The 11,789-nt window shown below is 43.7% G+C and overlaps 1 protein-coding gene across 3 annotated transcripts in view; it reads right to left on the reverse strand.

Annotated features, from left to right (window-relative positions):
• The window catches only part of SPECC1L (sperm antigen with calponin homology and coiled-coil domains 1 like), a 155,901-nt gene extending 146,506 nt beyond the window's left edge, over positions 1–9,395 (reverse strand). For 2 of the 3 annotated variants that reach the window (XM_058531966.1, XM_058531968.1), the window contains exons 1-2: positions 9,297–9,395; positions 8,001–8,082 (exon numbers count right to left, since the gene is read on the reverse strand). The gene's annotated coding sequence lies outside the window, so the exon portion shown is untranslated. The remainder of the gene's footprint in view (positions 1–8,000; positions 8,083–9,296) is intronic. The other variant, XM_058531967.1, reaches the window with a different exon arrangement.
• Positions 9,396–11,789: the final 2,394 nt, after the last annotated feature.

The raw sequence follows: 11,789 nt of genomic DNA on the forward strand, positions 1-11,789 counted from the left end.
TCAACTTCAACTATGCTACTATAGATGCTTGTTAGATTCCACAGTACTTTTAACACAAAATTCATAAAACTTATGAATTAAATTAGTTTTATAAACAAAGTTTTGGAACCCAACCCAACTAAGCACACACGTGGTAGGGGAGGGAGAGTCAGAAGCAAAGGCAGGAGAGGAGGTGATTAAGAATCCCAGCACAGCTAGATAGTATCCTGGTTGACTTTTACATTCTACACTAGACCTTCAGAAATACTACTTTATAATTTCATTTATTTATTTATTTTTCCCCCAAAGCCCCAGTAGATAGTTGTACATCATAGCTGCACATCCTTCTAGTTGCTGTATGTGGGATGCGGCCTCAGCATGGCCGGAGAAGCGGTGCGTCGGTGCGCGCCCGGGACCCGAACCGGGGCCGCCAGCAGCGAAGCGCGCGCACTTAACCACTAAGCCATGGGGCCGGCCCGATTATGCATAAATTATTTGCATTCTGTCATGATTGAGTTGGGTCTGGCTGAGCAAACTTTTGACCTGGATGAATAATAGGAAGGTTGAGTAAATGTGTGTCTAAAGTGTGCATTTCTAATTTCATTTCAAAGTCAAATGTAAGAAAAAAACAAAATCAGAACAGAAATGTTTATTTTTTTTTATAATTTTATTTATTTATTTATATTTTCCCCCAAAGACCCAGTAGATAGTTGTATGTCATAGCTGCACATCCTTCTAGTTGCTGTATATGGGACGCGGCCTCAGCATGGCCGGAGAAGCAGTGCATCGGTGCGCGCCTGGGATCCGAACCCCGGGCCGCCAGCAGCAGAGCGCGCGCACTTAACCGCTAAGCCACGGGGCCGGCCCAGAAACGTTTATTTTAACTGCATTACTTCTAGGGCTAACAGAGAGGGGTTCGCTGAGGCCCAACCAGGCTGCATAGCAATACAAATCTGCCCTTGTGGGAGGACATCATTTTTCCCTCCAAGCCTAACCACTCCAGATGACCCAGATTACCTTCCCTAAGCATCCACATGAATAATTTAAAGTAGGCTTTACTGTAGGGACAATCTCAATAATTCATTGGGCAATATAATAAATACATAAAAGTTCGGGAACAAAACAAGACTCTTGAATGTGGCCTGGAATTTCTGGCACATCCCCCAAAGTACTCTTGGCTGCATCCATCAGAAACTTCCAACACATACACCTTACCTGGCTTTTGGTGAAGGGTGTCCATTACTTATCCCCAGAGTAAGAGGATTTGGATACAATTGATAAATGTGCAGGTGGCCGGCCCCGTGGCTTAGCAGTTAAGTGCGCAGGCTCCGCTACTGGCGGCCCGGGGTTCAGATCCCGAGTTGGCACCGACGCACCACTTGCCCAGCCACGCTGAGGCGGGGACCCACGTACAGCAACTAGAAGGATGTGCAACTATGACATACAACTATCTACTGAGGCTTTGGGGAGAGAAAGGGGAAAAAAAAAAAAAGGAGGAGGATTGGCAATAGATGTTAGCTCATGGCCAGTCTTCCTCAGCAACAAGAGGAGGATTGGCATGGATGTTAGCTCAGGGCTGATCTTCCTCACAAAAAATAATAATAATAGGGCTAGCCCCGTGGCTTAGCGGTTAAGTGTGCACGCTCCGCTGCTGGCGGCCCGGGGTTCGGATCCCGGGCGCGCGCCGACGCACCACTTCTCCGGCCATGCTGAGGCCACGTCCCACATACAGCAACTAGAAGGATGTGCAACTATGACACACAACTATCTACTGGGGCTTTGGGGGAAAAAATAAACAAATAAAAAAAATTATAAAAAAATAATAATAATAACAAAAATAATATAAATGTGCAAACTTTGCTACCAAGGACTTATATACACTTATCTTTCAGGCTCATCAGTTTATCTCTCAGAAAAACTTCATATCCCTATTAAACAGTTGTGGGTTTTTTTCAATTTTTTATTTTATGAAAAGGTTTCCACTTTCACCTGCAAGGTGATTTTTAAATTTTTTTTTTTGCAAGGTGATTAATACTAACACTGACTTAGAGTTAACTTGTAACAACATTTAGGGTAATCTAGCCTTTGCTACTTCATATACAGTAGCAGAGCACTACTCAGAAAAGTACTCAGATGGGCACTTAGGTTGCTTCCAAGTCTTGGCTATTGTGAATCACGCTGCAATGAACACAGGGGTGCATGTACCTTTACAAATTGGTGTTTTCAAGTTCTTTGGATAAATACCCAACAGTGGAATAGCTGGATCATATGGTAGTTCTATCCTTGATTTTTTGAGGAATCTCCATGCTGTTTTCCATAGTGGCTGCACCAGTTTGCACTCCCACCAGCAGTGTATGAGAGTTCCCTTCTCTCCACATCCTCTCCAACACATGTTGTTAATAGGGACAAAGATTGGATTGGTGGTTACCAGAGGGGAAGGGGGGAGGGAGGAGGGTGAAAGGGATAATTCGGTACATGTGTGTGGTGATGGGTTGTAATTAGTATTTTGGTGGTGAACATGATGTAATCTATGCAGAAATGGAAGTATAATGATGTACACCTGAAATTTTTACAATGTTATAAACCAATGTTACTGCAATAAACAAAAAATTAAATAAAAAAAAAAGAGAGAAAGAAAAGAAAAGTACTCAGAAAGCTGTCACAGACCCAAACTGCACTGGTAAAACTCCATACTATATTACTTCTTTACTTTCTGCAGGGGTTTTGTTTGCTTTGTTCAATGCTATTGCCCCAGGGCCTAGAACAGTGCTTAGTACACAGCAGCCACTTAATAAATACCTGCTGAATTGAATGAATAAATGGTACTTTTATATAGTACTTCATACTGTGGAATACTACTGTGAAGCCACTAATCACAATGAGTCAGAGTGATACCAGCTGATTTAATGTAATTTCCAGAAGCATTAAGTGAAGAAAACAAGAAGCAGAAGTGTCAAAAATATCCCATTTTTTAAAAAGTATACCCAGAAAACCCACACACTGATGAGGAAGTGGAAAATTTGGAACCCTCATACACTGCTGGTGGGAATGTAAAATGGTGCAGCTTTGGAAAACAGTTCGGTGGTTCCTCAAAAAGTTTAATTTTTTGTCATAGTTAAATGACATAGCTATGACTCAGTGATCCCACTCCTAGGTATACAACTAAGAGAAATGAAAACATTTGTCCACAGACAAAAACTTGTACATGAATGTTCACAGCAACATTATTCATAATAGCAAAAAGTGGAAAAAAAACATGTCCATCAACTAATAAAGTATGGACTATTATTTGGCCATAAAAGGAATGAAGCACCAATAAATGCTACAACATAGATAATCCTTGAAAACATTATGCTAAATGAAAGAAGACAGACAAAAGTCCACAAATTGTATGATTCCATTTATATGAAATCCAGAATAGGAAAATTTATAGAGATAGAAAGTAGATTAGTGGGCCGGCCCCGTGGCTTAGCGGTTAAGTGCGCACGCTCCGCTGCTGGCAGCCCAGGTTCAGATCCTGGGCGCACACCGACGCACCGTTTCTCCGGCCACGCTGAGGCCGTGTCCCACATACAGCAACTAGAAGGATGTGCAGCTATGACATACAACTATCTACTGGGGCTTTGGGGGTGAAATAAATAAATAAAATCGTAAAAAAAAAAAAAAAAAAAAAAAAGTAGATTAGTGATTGCCAGGGGCTGGGGGGATGTGGAGAATGGGGAGTGACTGTTAACAGGTACAAGGTTTCTTTCTAAGGTGATGAAATGTTCTGGAATTAGAGAGTGGGGATCAATGCACAACTTTGTGAACATACTAAAAACCACTTAAGTGTACACCTCAAAAACGGTGAACTTTATAGTATATGAACAATACCTCAATAAAGCTGTTATTTTCTTGCTTTATTTATTTTTTGCTGAGAAAGATTCACCAGAGCTAGTATCTGTTGCCATTCTTCCTTTTTTTGTATGTGAGCCGTTGCCACAGCATGGCCACTGACAGACAGTGGTATAGGTCCGTGCCTGGGAACTGAACCCGGGCTGCCAAAGTGGAGCGCACCGAACTTAACCACTAGGCCACTGGAGCTGGCAAAAGCTGTTATTTAAAAAAACTATACACGTTTGAAAATTAATATATGATGTATTCTTGTATTCAAATGAATACATAAATGATGAAGAATGGTATGAAAGGTTGACAATTCTGGTGATGGAGAATGGAGGGGAGAGGGAGACAACGGTTGAGGCAAGAAGGAGATGAACAAAAAAATACTAAAAAAAAAACCCCTAAGGCTGGAGGCCTTGAGTAGGGGACTAAGCAAGGCTGAGTAAGTGCGAATGAGGTGAGCGTAAAAAATAAAAATAAGGGAACTAGGACTGAAAAATCCACCAGGTAATTCGTAAAGGGGGAGAGAAAACAAACCTGAGTAACTGTAATAATTCAATGGAGTTTGCAGAAAATGCAGACAGCCAGAAAGGGAGAAGAACAAGAACATGGGACAGAAGATTTAAGACTGGCCCAAACCCACCAAAGTTTAAAAAAAAAAAAAAAGTACGCAAGAAGAAAATTCACTAGCTCCTGCTCAAGAATTCTTGGGCCTCGTGGGGTAGAACCAAACCATGACAAGGGGGCTCTTCCAGGAAAAGAAGGAAGTGCTACTCAGAACACTGTGTCTCCTAAGTAGGAGAAAAGAGGCATCTCTTGGGAGAAAGTGTGTCCAATTGTGACTGTTCTGGAAAACCACAGCCCCGATGGACTGCCTCAGGAACTCCCAACAGAAGAGGTACCACCAGAAAATGGCTGAGTTGGGATTTTTCCCAAAAACATGAGCAGGGAGAGTGGAATTAAGGAACAACTTTAATTTTTAACAGGTATTTCTTGACAAACCTTAACACCGCTGCCAGTTTCTTTGTATGCCTCCTTCCTAAGTTAACCAGGGTCTTTTGTTTTTTGTTTATGTAAGCTCAGTTCTTTTGAAAAGAAGTATATATGAGGCTTTTTTTTTCCTTAAGAGACAAAGTCTCTTCCGCCTTTAACTTTTCTGTTTTCCCTAGGTTATACGCAAAATAAACAAACTTGCAATTTAATATCTTAATCTCTCAAACCTTTATTGTCCAAACACATCAAATTAAAAAAAAAAAACCTCAAGGTGGAAGGTATACAAGGGGAAAAGGGGAAGCAATATGCACCAAATGCATATTCCTTCCAGAGGTAGGAACAAAGACAACGCCCACCTGGTTTCTGGATGATAAAATATACATTCGAGTTTTCTCCTTCAAGAAATAAGTTTTAGGGCTGGCCCCGTGGCTTAGCGGTTAAGTGCTCTCGCTCTGCTGCTGGAGGCCCGGGTTCGGATCCCTGGCGTACACCAAGAAACCGCTTCTCCGGCCATGCTCAGGCCATGTCCCACATACAGCAACTACAAGGATGTGCAGCTATGACATACAACTATCTACTGGGGCTTTGGGGAGGAAATAAATAAATAAGTAAAATTAAAAAAAAAAAAAGAAATACGATTTAAATGAGACACTAAGATACAATTAAACGGACTTTGCAAGTTGGTGTGCACAACTAAGAGGTGTCTCATGGCTGGTGAGGTCAAGTGCACCCAGAGTAAAAAGCTCCTTGAGGGCAGGGACTAAGTGACCCACTTCCTCGGTGGCGCTGACACGTAGCACACAACGCACCTCGCAGATGCAACAACTTCCCATCGAGCCACACGCTCTGCTGTGCACTGCAGTGTCACCGGCTAATGGAGGCAGCAGACAAAAACACAGTGCCAAACCCTAAATGGACAGGGTGCTGGACAAGGCTGCAGGAGACAGGATAATTCGGAGCTGAGTTTTGAAGGTGATAATTGGATGAAGTGAGAGAAGAACGTTCCAGCAGAGGGAGACAAGGAGACTGGAAAGAGTTCAAGGAACCAAGAGTCGTTCAGCAAAGCTCAATGAAGTACCCAGAAAGACGTGGGGGAAGGATGAGAATGGAGGCCAGAGCCCAGAGATGCAAATGTCCTTGACACCAAACTAGGGACTGGTAGAGTGGATTATGAAGACAGTGGGAGCCATTGAAGGATTTTAAATTAGGGGTCTGGGGGGAAAGGGTAACCGTGAACAGATTAACATTTTGGAAAGACAGAGGCAGGAGCAAACCTGTGGATTTAACCAAAAAATAAAGAAAAGAACTACAACAAAGATGTGGGAAAAGGTCAGGAAAAACATTGTTAATAGATCTGCACTCTCTTCTCTCTCTCGTGGACACATTTTCTTTATGGGGTTACCAAATTATCTCTTGAAAATAGAGAACTCAGAAGTAAGCTGAGAGCCGTTAGTCCTCTGAATGTTGAAATGAGTATTATGAAGAATTAGAGATTGCATTATTAATTTAACTCAAGACACTTTCAAATGTATGTTTGATACATTTTGATATATTGTAGCTTTGTGAGTACAAAAAAAAAAAAAAAGATTTACAGAAACTCTAAATCTTACCTGCTATTAACAGCAGACCAGGACAAATTTTAAAGACTTCATTCACTTTAGAACAGACCGTAGCCACTTCTCCCCCTCGGCATATCTGAAATAAAATCTGTGAGCCTAATTTCTTGATAGTTACGTTGTTTCACAGCAAAAGACTCAAGCCACAATACTAAAAGATGTCTGAGCTGACAGAGAACCCCCATGGGGATTCTTTACCGCCACAGACAGTCTATTCAGTATTAACAATTCCAACCACCAGGAGGAATTTCCCTGCCTAGGCTTATTTTGTTGTCACAAACACATACAAAAAAAACCCTGACATTTTATATCCAGTAGGAAAAGATGATCAGAATAGGAACATCTTTAATACCAAGCAAATTTAACAGAGCTTTCTCAATTGCCTATGGATTTTGACACATGACCACAAAGTATCGTACTTACTATTAAAAAAAATAATCTATATTTTAATCTTCTTAGAAGCAAAAGTCCCAGGAACTTTTTCCTAAACTTCCTAACAACAGCAAAACAATAGGTCTAGGCTCTCTTTATTTCTAAAAATATCTTATTGTGATAAGATAACCAACCTTGTATTTGCCATTTACAATCACCAAATACCACCATTTACCATCATCGTGAAATATCACCATTTACTAACAACAGAACAAGAAAACAACAATTTTTTTTAGAAAGTGCAGTCCTTTAATTGAATAAATTTAGTTTTATGAAAAACTCCCCACACTGCCCTTGTTTTTCTCAGTACACTAAGGCCCACTCAACACTCGATTTCAAGGGCCTGACCAAGAGTCTCCAAGATTCATTTTCACCAACTTTATGATGCCCCCTCTCCCTATCTTTGAGGTGGGACCACAAACAGTATCATGGAGCTGGTGCGAATACTCAGTTCTATCCCTGGCGGAAGAGGACTCTGTAGGCAAGGATCCATTAAATGTTAAAACTGGCAACTCAAGCTCCTTTTTCCATCTCCTCATTCCACCCCCACACTTTACAGATGGGAAAATGAGGGTCCAGAAAGGAAAACTGACTTGCCCAAAGCCATAAAGCCAGGAGAATTTCTCTAGCCTACTGACACCGTGTCACTGTTCCTTTACTCTACTGAGCTGGAGAGTTGCGTAATACTATGTACAAGTTAGCCATGTGATTAAATATGTATATGATTATACCACAAGTCTGAGGCATTATGAAAAGTCAACTCTGATAGTAATTTTGAACCAAAGCAACACTATCACCTGAGTCATCTGAAATACAAGATGTACTGTGTCACGGCAGTTATAAAGAGAACCACTGCTCCAGAGAAATCCCATCTCAACATCACACACTGCAGATACACACCCTGAAAGTTCAAGTTTAAAATATAAATTTTGATGAAAACCTCACCTGAACCACAATTGCTATAACTACTTTCCACCCACTATGATACTGTACTTGACAATCAGCTATTTGGCCTGTTACCAAGGCGCAGTGATAAAGCTTTTCTAGGGCACAATATTCACTTTCTTACTGAAAATCAATGTCAAGAAAATTCCTACATACCTAGAGTACACACAGGCCATTTAAGAAGCATTCTCCAGCTATCTGAAGTCGTTCAGTCTCTAAAGACTCTGCTTGCTGGAGACTAAATCAAAGGGGGAAAGGAGACATTTTTAAAGAGAAAAAAATTATCGGATTAGCTATTTCTTTATAGAAAAGATTTTACCCAGATCAACACCCTACCTCTCCTTACACCATATGCCCCTCTGTATTGCTGTGGCTATTTTATAACCTGCAAGTATTATGCTGACATCTACTGATATCGACCAAGCTCACGGCTCTGATTTCAACTCAAGATGCATCCTCCTGGGTGACTGCAAACGCTTTTGGGCTCTGCAACATTCTCAGTTTCTTAAATCTGTTGTAAACTCAGGAAACACTATCAGTGCTTTGAGATGCTCTTTTTACAACACAAACATTTTTCCTTGTAATCAATATAAGGCGACGAATTTATGGGAATTTTTTCTGGGCCCTCCCGTACTTGCCGGCAAATTATCAAGGGCATCAACAAATCAAGGTTCTTTGCATTTGAATGAGCACTGGAATCTTTACTTGGTCTTGTAAATAGGCTGAAACTACCTGGAAACCGATTTCTTTTCATTTCCAGGGGAGCTGCCCAAGAACGAACTATGATGTCTTAAACATAACTCCTTAAGCCATACAATTACCAGACTACGGGAAATGAAAAATTTCCTCAACAAAACACCAGATCATTCATATCCAACCTGATGCAATTCACCAGGTCTCAAGAGAAAAAGGACATTCCGCCTGCTTCGGGCTGACCGCGGAGCGGGGCGGGGATGGGGGCGCGGCCCCTGCAGAGACAGAGCGCACAGAGGGCCCGGGGTCCGCCGCCCGCGGCCCTGCTCCCCGCGCCGCGTCCTTGGAGCCCCGGAGCAGCGCTGTCCCCGCCGGGGGCAGGGGACCAGGGGACCGGGGGACCTGGGACCAGGGCTACGGGGCGGCGGCCCGGCCTCTCCTGGGGCGCAGGGAAAGCAGAGAGCGAGGGTCGCACCCGGCTCCTCAGCTCAAACCGGGCCGGGGAACGGGGTGCCTGGAACCAGCAGGGCCCCAACACCAGGCAGGGGTAGCCGGCTGGCCGAGGGATCGGCGGTCGGCCCGGGAGCCCGGGAGAGGGATGGCGCAGGCGCGGGATGGGCTGGGGGCCCGGGAGGGGGACGGCGCAGGCGCGGGCCTGCCGGGGTCCGCGGGGCCGCCTGGGCCTGGCCTCGCCGGCGGCACTGAGGAGATGGACGAGCCCGCCGGCGCATGCTGAGGGGGCCAAGCCCTGGCTCTTACCGCGCGGCGCCGCCTCGCTCGCTCGCTAGCTCCGGGTTGGGGCCGGGCGGCGAGCTCGCCCGGTGGCGCGGCCCGAATCCGTTGAGTCCGGCCTCAGGGAAACAGCCAACCCCGCATCGCCGTTCTCCCGGCCCGCCCTGCCTCCCTCGCGGCCCCCGCCCCCTACCCGCCCCCTGCCCGCCCCGCACGGCCGCCGCTGCCTGCGCAGGCGCTGTACAGACCCCGCCCACATCTCGCCGCCGCGCAGGCGCCTACCGCCCCGCCTTCTCCGCTCGTGTCCCTCCCGTCTCTGGGTCGCGCAGGCGCCCTACCAACAGGCCCGTGACCAAAAAAAAAAAAAAAAAGCCCAGGCAGCCAGTGCGCACGCGTGACGCTTCGCGCTGCTCTCCTGGCGATGGATGCTCTTGGTTGAGGCTGGGTTGTGCGTGTAGAGGTCCGTAGTCCCAAAGGTTTTCCTGAGCCCAGAGGTGTGCTATTCAGGCGGCATGTATTTACAGTGTGCCAAGGACGGTGGTGAGCTAGACAGTGGTGAGAAAAACACACAAGCCCTGCCGTCGTCGCGCTCCCAGTGCGGCAGAAAACACAGGCAGTAAACAAGTGAGCCACCAAAAAAATGAGGCCAGGTATCCTCTGTCAAGTTAAGGAAGTTTTATCAGGTCGCAGTTATCTTACGGGTTTTTTCCTTTGATAGTTTGAACTACATTCATAGATTTTTATTACATCATCTTCATTTCCTAGGAAAAAGACAACTTGATATATTTTTAATACGTTGCTGGACTAGTTGCTAATATTTTATTAAGCATTTTTGCATATTTATCCGTAAGTGATATTGGCCAATGCTTTTGCTTTCTCGTACCGTCCGCGTCTGGTTTGAGATTAAGCTTCTCATAAATTCACAATGAGTTGAGACTTCCATTTCTTCTTTATCTGGAAGATTATGTATAACGATTTTCTGTTATTTTTAGTGTTTGCTGAGCTTGCCTATGAAATCATCCGGGCCTGGTGGGGTTTTTTTTGGTTTTGTTTGTTGTGAGATTTTTGAGATGGGATGCAGATTTTAAACTAAGCATTTCATTTCTTTAATGGTTGTAAGTCTGGACAGAATTTCTATTTTTATTTTTACTAAGTTATATTTTTGCAGGAAAGTGTCTGTTTTGTTGATATTTTCAAAATCATTGGCATGAAGTTGTTCATTTAATTCTCTTATGGTTTTGTTTTAATCTTATTTTTTTATTTGTTTCTGAATACATTTATAATACATTTACATATTTCAAAATTCAGAAAGCACCATCTCAACCCCATCTCCATTCCTGTAGTTCCTCTTCCCAGATGCAACTAAATGTATTCAGTTTCTTGATACCCTTCTAAAGATTTTTTATGAATAAAAACAGATATCCAAAATAAACAGATATGTTCTTTTGCTTCTTTTTTACACAAATGACAGTCTACTATGCATAGTGATCTGGATCTTTCTTTTTAAAACCAGAATAGCCGTGATGTTTTAATGCTCTAGAGGTAATCAATCGTTCAACACCAGCATAGGACTAAGGTCATGGTCCTCATAACCAGACAGCCTGGACTTGAATCCTAGCTCCATCAATTACTACCTGTCAGGTTTTTCATCTGCAAAATGGGTTCTGTTATGGGTTGTGGAGATAAAGTGGGATAATGCATGAAGGGGCTTAGCATGATGCCCAGCACCCAGCAAATGCCTGGTCAATGTGAGGGGCGTTCATGTTGCATCTGTTTAGGCATTTACAGTTCAAAAAGGACTCACCATCATTTAGATCCTCACACCAGCCCTGTAAACTGTATGGAGGACAAAATTGAGGCTCAAAGAGGTTATTTTACTTGCCCAAAGCCACCCAGCTAGCAAATGGCAGCAACAGAACTATCTGGCCCCAGGCACCTGCCATCATTGCACTGCGACTGACAAGCTATGCACACTGCTAAAAGGTACTTTTTTATATTAAAGTGCACAAAATAAATGTATGACTCAATGAAATATCAAAAAGTGAAGATCAAGAAAAAGCCCTTGAGCGGTTTTCCCAGTACCCTCCCCCAACAATACACCCTCCTCCAAGGTAACCACCATTCTGACGTCTAACTCAGGATTAATATGGCCTGATTTTGAACTTTAAATAAATAGAATCATATTGCATTGGTTTCCTAGGGCTGCTGTAACAAATTACCACAACCTTGGTGGCTTAAAACAATGGAAATGTATCGCCTGGCAGTTCTGGAGGCTGGAACTCCCACACAGAGCTATCTCAGAAGCTCTGAACTTCCTCCAAAGGCTCCGGGGGAGAATCCATTCCCTGCTGCTTCTACCTCCTGCCAGCTGCCTGCATTCCTTGGTGTTCCTTTGCTTGTGGTTGCATCACTCCAATCTCTGCCTCAGACAGTGTACGTGTGAAAGCTCTCTTTGATTCTTATATAAGGACACTTTTGATGGCATTTGGGCCCACTCGGATAATCCAGGATAATCCCCCA

This window comes from Diceros bicornis, chromosome 35 (genome assembly GCF_020826845.1).
Source record: "Diceros bicornis minor isolate mBicDic1 chromosome 35, mDicBic1.mat.cur, whole genome shotgun sequence".
Lineage (NCBI taxonomy): Eukaryota > Metazoa > Chordata > Mammalia > Perissodactyla > Rhinocerotidae > Diceros > Diceros bicornis.